This window comes from Symsagittifera roscoffensis, chromosome 5 (genome assembly GCF_963678635.1).
Source record: "Symsagittifera roscoffensis chromosome 5, txSymRosc1.1, whole genome shotgun sequence".
Lineage (NCBI taxonomy): Eukaryota > Metazoa > Xenacoelomorpha > Acoela > Convolutidae > Symsagittifera > Symsagittifera roscoffensis.
In genome coordinates this window covers 14,499,614-14,508,242 of record NC_087066.1, presented here as the reverse complement: position 1 = coordinate 14,508,242, position 8,629 = coordinate 14,499,614, and positions in this window count along the sequence as shown.

Genomic DNA, 8,629 nt, shown 5'->3' with positions numbered 1-8,629 from the left:
GGCAATTTTCAAGTGTGGTCGAATTATTTATTGGTTTTTTGACAAGTGGGTTGGGTTTTGTGAAAAGTTGTTGGCTCACAAAAGTTTTGTGAGAAGTTGTTGGTGTTCGGGAGGTCTTCTTTTACTTTATTTTTGTTTGTCAGGTGATCTGGGGTATTTTTGAGATTTTTGTACTTTAGGCTAAATGAATATGGTCGTACTTGTACTTTAGGCTAATTTAACATTTTTGTTTTTGGGGTTTTTGAGGTCTGAATTGGGAAAATATTGTTGATCTTTGCGTTATTAGATAAGGGAGGGTTATGATATTATGGTGGTATTTAATTTAGTTGTCAAGTTTGAGTGGTCTGCTTATTTTTGACCTGGAGGTTGTAAAGTTATAGTTATAGATATGCCTGGAGTTTAATATCTTTCGTCTAATTGGTTTGTGTTAGAGTTATAGAAGGTGACGGATTGAATGAATCCTATTGGTTAATTTTGAACTAGAATCGCTGCGTGTTTGCAGCATGTTATTTTGAAAAATGAAAGTTCAAAATGTTTCAGAAGTGCAAATAGTATTAAATTTTAAAATTAAAGCTGTTTTTGAAATTCAACTTTGTTTAATATTTTAGATTGTGGGATGAATGTTTTGTAGTTTTTACGTGGTTGATTTCTTAGTCGTGATGACTCTCTACGTTCTGATTTCTCGACTTGTTCTTGGGGTATATTTTTTTCTACCATTCTTCTATTTTTTCTTTCTTTTTGAGGTACATTTTGATCTAGCTTTTTTGTATTGTTTTTGGTTGTAGTTGATTTTTTATTTTGTTTTTCAAGGTGAATGTCATTTTGTTCATTTATTTCATTTTCCGTATGTGGGTGATTTTGAATAACTTTTAAACCTGTGAAAAAATATAATTGAGTTAGTTCGCGTAGTGCGTATTCTTTTGGGTAGTAAGGCAATAGATTGTTTCTATGTTGAACAATTTCTTTTTGGTCTGGATCGGTGACTTTATATGTTACGTCAGTGGGTTTGGCAGTTATTTGGTATGGTCCTTTACGAAGGGGTTATAATTTTTTAGAAATTCCTTTTTGTGTATTAAAATTAGGTATTAAGACAAATGTTCCAATTTTTAAATCGGAGGCTGGTGTAAAGCGTGAATTTATTTGTTCGTTAATGTTTTGCCTTTGTAACAATTTTTTTGTTTCTTTTTGGTAAATTTCGTTGTGTTTTTTATCTCTATTTAAAATCCATTCGGTGTGTGTACCGGAGGCTAATTTAAGGATTTGTGGGTGATGAAAATGATCTTCATCATGTGTGTGTAAAGGTAGGTTATAACAAATTGAGTCTTTATTTGGTTGACAAAGATCTTGTCCATTTTTATGAGAGTTTGCTGTAAACATAATTGGTTTACGTGGTTTTTGATTAAAAACCATTTCATATGTGACATTCCTAGAGTTGTCGTAATTTGTGAATTATATGCTAAGGGAAATAATTTTACATCTGCTGACCATTCGGTGTATTTTGTGTCTTTTCCATTTATGATACATCTAAGATATTCTTGTAGTGAAAGGTTCATACCTTCGACTAAACCGTTTGTCCAAGGTGCATGAGATGTACGCGGTTTGTGCTTAATGTTATATAAATGACATAGTGTGATGATTTCATTATTTATAAATTCTGTACCGTTGTCTGTAACTAAAATTTCGGGTAATCCGAATTTGGCTATCCAGTGTTCATAAAGTGTTGTGTAAGCGTAATAAGCGTTACAATGTGGTACTGGGTTGAGTGCTACATAATGTGTAAATGCGTCAACAATTACCATAATGTAGGAGTTTCCTTCAGATGATGGTGAAATTGGTCCTTTTGTATCGAATGAAATACGGTGGTTAAAATATAAACTTTGTCCTTTAAAATCTTGTTTTTATGCTATTTGTTTTTGATTTGGATAAGGTTTATTTAACTGACATACTATACAATCCTTGCATAGTATTTTTATCCAAATTGGTGCATTTGGGAAATAAAAATTTTGTAGGAAATTTGAATACATTTACTCTGATCCAGAGTGTCCTTTAATGTTTTGTGTATGTGAAATATTAAAAGCTATTAGAATCATACTTAAAGGGAGACAGGGAACTGTAGAATCATTTAATTGACATTCTAGAAGGTCTGTGTTTTCATTAACTGTTGTATTATTAAATTTTCGGAAATATCGGAGGAGTGTTTTATTTCCTAAAATTGTTGTATCTGCTTTTACGGGCTTAGTTTTGTATTTGTGCCATGATTTTAGTTGTTTAATTACTGGGTCAAGATTTTGATTTTGTTTCAAGGTATTAATTGTAATTTTATCTGTTGGGGGGAGAAAAATGTTTTCAATTTCTAATTTAGATAAAGGAATTGTGTCATGTGGGTCGTGGAGGTCAAAAACTTGATTTATTGTGTATTTTGAATCATTTGTTTGTGGTCCTGATAAATTTATTTTATCAGTTAAATTTTCTTTTTCAATTAACGGAAAAAGGTCTTTTTTATTTGAGTGGTGTTTTATTCGTTTTTGTTGAGTGTTATTTCTTATCCATTGTGAATATGGAATTGGTTTGAAAGTTGATGTTCCAAGTAGATCAACTTCGTAGTGGTTATTTTGGCAATCTAAGTAAAGTGGGAAGTGTTGTAGAATATTTATCTGTGATTGTTCAATGTCAGTTTTTACTGCATATTTGCATTCTAGTCGGGGTGATGTTTCGTTTTCTGCCAGGTAAAATTTTATATTTTTGGGTATTTCAACTGTAGTTTTTCGTGTAAGTAATTCAGGTGGTTTATTTCGACTTAATGTGTCTGGTAATGCAAGATTCTTTCCTGCTGTCCAAACTATATGTAAGTTTGGAAATTTCATTAGAATTAATTGAAATCTATAAACTCGGTGATTTGGATTTGACTTTTGTGTAAAGAGAAAAATGATTGGTTTATGATCTGTGAATAGAACTGTTGGATGTTTCGATCCAGGTATCAGAAATTCATATTCTGTAAGCGTCTAAATTATAGCTGTACATTCTCTCATTAAAGTTGAGAGTCGTAGCTCTGCTTGAGTGAATAATCGAGAATTTGCTGATACAAGGTTCATTTAATTTGTACCATTGTGTGATTGTAGTAATGCTGCGCCGATGCCAAAATTTGAAGCATCGCACATTGCATAGAATGGTTGATTTGGATCTGGAATTGTGTTTGAAATTTGTTCAGTTAAAAGTTTTTTAATTTCTTCAAATCGTGTTTGATGTTCAGTGGTCCATTCAAAATTATTTTGTTGTCTGAGGATATTATAGAATGGTCTTAAATATAATTGCATTTTATAAACGTATTTGCTTAAGAAATTTAACATTCCAAGGAATTCTTGGATTTTCTTTTTGTTTGTTGGTGGTTGAAGTTTTTATATAGCATCAATGCGTGATTTTAATGGAGTGATTGTGTTTCTTTCTATATTATGTCCTAAAAATTTAACTCGTGTTAAAAAGAAGTGTGATTTATCGGGGGCGGCCTTCAGATTTTCGTTCTGAAGTATTTTATGATAGTGTTCTAAAACTGTAAACATTTCTTCTTTTGTCTGTGATTGCATAAAACCATCGTCTAAATCGGTGATTGCGTTTTTCTTAAGTATTAGTGGTCTAAAAATTTTGCTCATAAAAGCTGAAAATGCTGCTGGTCCTATGGATATTCCATAGAATAGGCGGTTGAATTCATATTGTTGATTTCCAATAACAAATTGTGTTAAACGTCGTGATTGTTCATCTAGTGGGATTTGATTGTATGCACTATTCATATCTGCGGTTGCAAAGTTTTTTCCGTTTATTTTTGTTAAAATAACTTGTATTGGTTCAATAGGCCAATTGCATTTTGATTCGTCTATTAGTGAATTAAGATATCTAGCGTCTAAAACTATTTTTAATGATTCTCCTTTGGCTAGGATGATAACAGGGTTAATAAATGTGTTTCCTTTTGGTTGTTCTTCTTTGTTTACTGGTGAGATAATTTTGTATTGTTCTAAAATATCGAGTAATCTATTTACTTTGTCGTGTAAATGAATTGGTACTTTACTAGCTCTTTGTTTTTTGAAAACTGCGTCGGGTTTTAACGGGAGATGTAGTGATGAACTGATTTTTCCAACGTCAAATTTTGATGTATCATAGACTGTTAAATATTTTAACAGTTGTTTTGCTAGTTTGTCAAATTCGATTTGTGTAATTTGCGAGTGTTCAAAGTTAAACATCGTTAAAAATTGTTGTTGTTCTTTTGTGTAGTTTGTTATATTGAATGTAGGTTTGAAATATGGGGTTTTTGTGAAAAAATCTGTATTTTTTTTTTCATTACTTATTATATTATTTATGGATAGTTCTTCGTTAAGAATTGTGGATTGACCAATATCTAATAATTGGAGTATATTATTTACGCGGTATGCTTTTTTATGTTCGGGTGATATTGTAGCGTTTGTTTCGCAATATCCTAAAAGTCCTAAAGGTAATGTTACTTGATACGGTGTATTGTTATACACATGTAACGAAATGATGTCTGAATTCGTATTTTTCAAATATTTTATAGATGAAATCGTGATTTTGAAAAACTTATGGATAGGTTTAAACTCAAAGTCTGACATAAAGAGTTGTTGTTTATTTTGACTTTTATCATATTGGTGAACTTGTTTTATTGAAAAGTTATATATATTTCCTGATAGTGGTTTCAGGTGTTTCCGTTGTTAGTTATAAATTGGATAAAATTTTGAAAAGAATGGTGGTTGTTTATTTAATCATTGAAAAAATGTTAGAGCTGTATTTTTTGTTTTTGTGTACTTATCTTTGATTAGTATTTTACTATTCAAGATGTTGATTGTTGGTATATATTTCGAGATAAATGGTATGCGAATGATATTGTGTTTAATATCAGTGATATGAAATATTTGTTTAAATGGTTTGCTTAGAATTTTATTTTGCTCCATTGTTCTTGTGGGGAGGAGGAATAATTGAACTTTTCCATAATTTACTAATGTTGATCCTTGTGCTGTTGCTAGTTTACTAGAGGTTGCAAGAGGCGTTAATTTTGGGTGTAATGTTTTGATTTCATTCCATTTGGGAATGTTAATAATGTTTGATTCTGCTCCTGAATCAATTAAAAAATCAATTTCAAGATCTGGTGGTTGAAATTCTTTGTTTCTTGGACTTTCTAAGAGAAATGGTATTGTCCAAATTTTTTCTCTGGGTTGTTCTTTTTGTATATTTTGGTAAATATGATTTGTGTTTAGACATTTTGTTTTGTCATTTTCATTGGGTTTGTTTACCGTGTTAATTTTGTTTTTTTTCCTGTGCAGTTTGTGTAGTATTGATGGGTTCAATATAATAATTGTGAAGGAGTTCCAATTGATTTTCATATATATGTGATGTAAAACGTTGTTCATATATAATAGGTTCGTAGTCGTTTTCGACTGCTATCATATTGATGGAAATGGTATTTTCTGTATCACTTTCTGTGTCTGATGATCCACAGTTTATTTGATTTAGTTGTAGTTCGTTATTTCCTGTGTCATCAATACCTGGGGGGTCTGATGTTGTTTCTTCATTTGACTGTACTTGATTAATATGTCTTTGATGTTTTGGTGTACTACTTCTGTATCGATGTTTAGATTTATTATAATGGTTATTATTCCTATGTGGTGATTGCGAATAATTTCTATATTGATTATTATAACTTGAATTTCGGTTTTGTGAATTATTCCGTGATCTGTTTTGATAATTGTTGTTTGGTCTGTGATAGTTTGATCTGTTATATGAGTTATTTCTTGATCGATTGTTCGGGTAATTCTGATTTCGATTGTTCGAATAACTTCTATTTCGATTATGTGAATAGTTTCTACTTCTGTTATATGATGAGTTTCGTGATTGACTATTTGAATAGTGTTTATTTCTTGGGTTTGTTTGGGAATTGGATCTAGAAACAAATTGTGTTGTGTTTGAATTTGATCTCGAATAGTTCTTTCGACTATTTAATCGATTATAATGATTTTGTGAAGAATTCTGTGTATTTCTTCGTTCTGGTGATCTTCCTCTATAACTTGAGTTATATGGTGATTGATTCCTTGTGTATTTAGTGTTGTTCGGAAGTGGTTTTCCTGAACTGTTGTTGTTGTATACATTCTTGTTTGGTAGATTTTGATCTTTCTTCATATATTGATAGAATGACTTATTTGGTTCTTTATACTTTTGAGGTTTGTTTTGGTTATCTTGTTGCTTTTGTCTACATTCGGAAATACTATGTCCGTATCGTCGGCAATAATTACACCATTTTTTGAAAGATGGTTTGCCTTTAAAATTTGGGTGTTTTTCATAAATATTTAGTATTTCAGTTATTTTTTCAACTAGGTCTGTATCTGATTCCTGTATGTTATTGATATGTGTAGTGTTTGTTTCAGTTCGATTAACATATTGTAGTTTTAGATTTTCTGTTTCTTCAAGTTTCATTGTGATTTCCGCTTGTTCTAATTTATCTACTAGTTTTCGAAAATCTAAATCGGGCTCTCGAATTGAAGAAGGATGAGATGCTCTCTTTTTTTTGCTATTTTCCTTAATTGAGGTGTTAAGGTCATCATTAAAATTTCTGTCATTTTTGTGTTTTTATAGTCATGTGTATTTAATGAATATGCTTTTCGAACTAGTGTTTCGATACGTACTGCTAATTGTTTGATGGTTTCATTTGGTAATCTGCGAACTTCATTACATAAAACTCTTTGGTGTTGTTTATTTCTTTCTGAGTCAAACATTTTTGAAAATTCTTGTGTAAATCTTTTCCAGTCTGATTTTATTTCTATAGGTAATACTGAAAACCATTTTTGGGCTGCACCGTCTAGGGTTGTCTGTATCAACGCTGTGCGTCGATGTATCCAATTTTGATGTAGTGGCGTATTAATTGGTTCAGGTCCTATATTTAAAATTAAATTTGCTGTTACTGCATTTAAATAATCTTCTACAGAATATTCAGGGTCTGTTCCTGTGAATACCATTAATGGTTTGTTTGATGTTATTGATGATCCACCCATAAGGTATGGATTCATTGTCATCTGTAGTGATTCTGCGGCATTTGGCATTTGTGAAAAATTTGAAAGCTGATTTTTTGTTATTTCGTGTTGTTGAAGGTAATATGGGATTGGTATTTCATTTTGCATTTGAGTTGGTTGATATGAGTGCATAATCATTAGATTTTGTGGTTGAATTGGTTGAAAAGATTGTTTATTAGTTGGATTTTGCATTTGTATTGGTTGTTGATTTTGTGTATCTGTTGGATTTGGAGAAAAAATTCTATTATATGTATAAGGTTTTTGCGCTCCTTGTCCGCGATATTCTTGGGTATACGGTGCAAAAATATCTGGTTGTAAATAATTATCATCAGATGATAAGTAATCCGTACGATGAGGTGCTTGCTTTTTATTTTTATTTTGTTGAAAGAATGGGTAATTTTCACTACGATCCTGTGGATGATGTGAATTAGTTCGAAAATTTACTGAGTTGGTTTTTGTCATTGGGTTATCCCAATAGTGAGATCATACATGATTTTTATTAGTTTTTCGTGGGGGATATTTTGTTTTTAATGAATGTGCATAATTATAATTGTGTTCTGCAAAAGTGCTTCTTGTGAACGTTCTTCGTGGTTTTGATGGTACTATCATAGGTCTATATGTTTGATAATCCATTTGTGAATATTTTGGACCAACCGAAGGTTTAACGGTTGATTGTAAGGTTACTTGTGCCAATGAAGTATTTGTATTTTTTGGTGTTGTTAAATTTGGATGTATTGGTGAAATACTTTGTAGTGTAGTTGTTGTTGTTTGGACAATTTCTTCATTTATGAAGTGTGATGGTGTTTAGATATCTTGTTGTGTAAGATTTCTAGTTCCATTAAGGTTTTCATTGTGTATAACGGTCGAATTTAAACTGTTATTTTGCGTATCGGGTAAAAATGTATTGTAGTTTAATGGTGTTGCATCAATGGTTAGTGGTACTACTTTCACATAATCTCTTTGGTAAGATATTGTACTTATTGCTTGACTTGAGATTGATTGTGGGATATTTATAAATGAATGATGAGAACATTCAGGGTCCCAAACGTAGTCTGACTGTTCTGTAATGGCAGTATCATCATTTGGATTTTGAGGTCTGAAATTTTTTCTTGCTTGTGAAATTAAGTCTATATTATGTGTGAAATAATCTATTATAAACCATGCCAAAATTTTTTGTAAGTCATGTTTTGTGTGTTGTGAAACCTCGTCTTTAGTGAAATTTTCTTTGATTAAATGTAGAAAAGTTGAAAATAATGTGATTTCATGTCATACTTTTGTATTATTGGATGTTTCGGTTGGTGAGGTACTTTGAAATTCTGTTTTTTCTAATATAGAAATATAGGTATATATTATTGCAAAAACTTCGTTAGTGAATATGGAGTTTGCTCTTTGTGAATTATGATATTGTATGCTTTTAATATATTCTAAGAATACTTTTGAAAATTCTAATTCACGATCGTCTGTCTGAATTACATATTTTCGATGATTCGGATTTGGTGTGCTGAATTCTATGGTATAGATTCTATATTGTTGTGTCAAATTACATATATCTTTCAGATAATGTT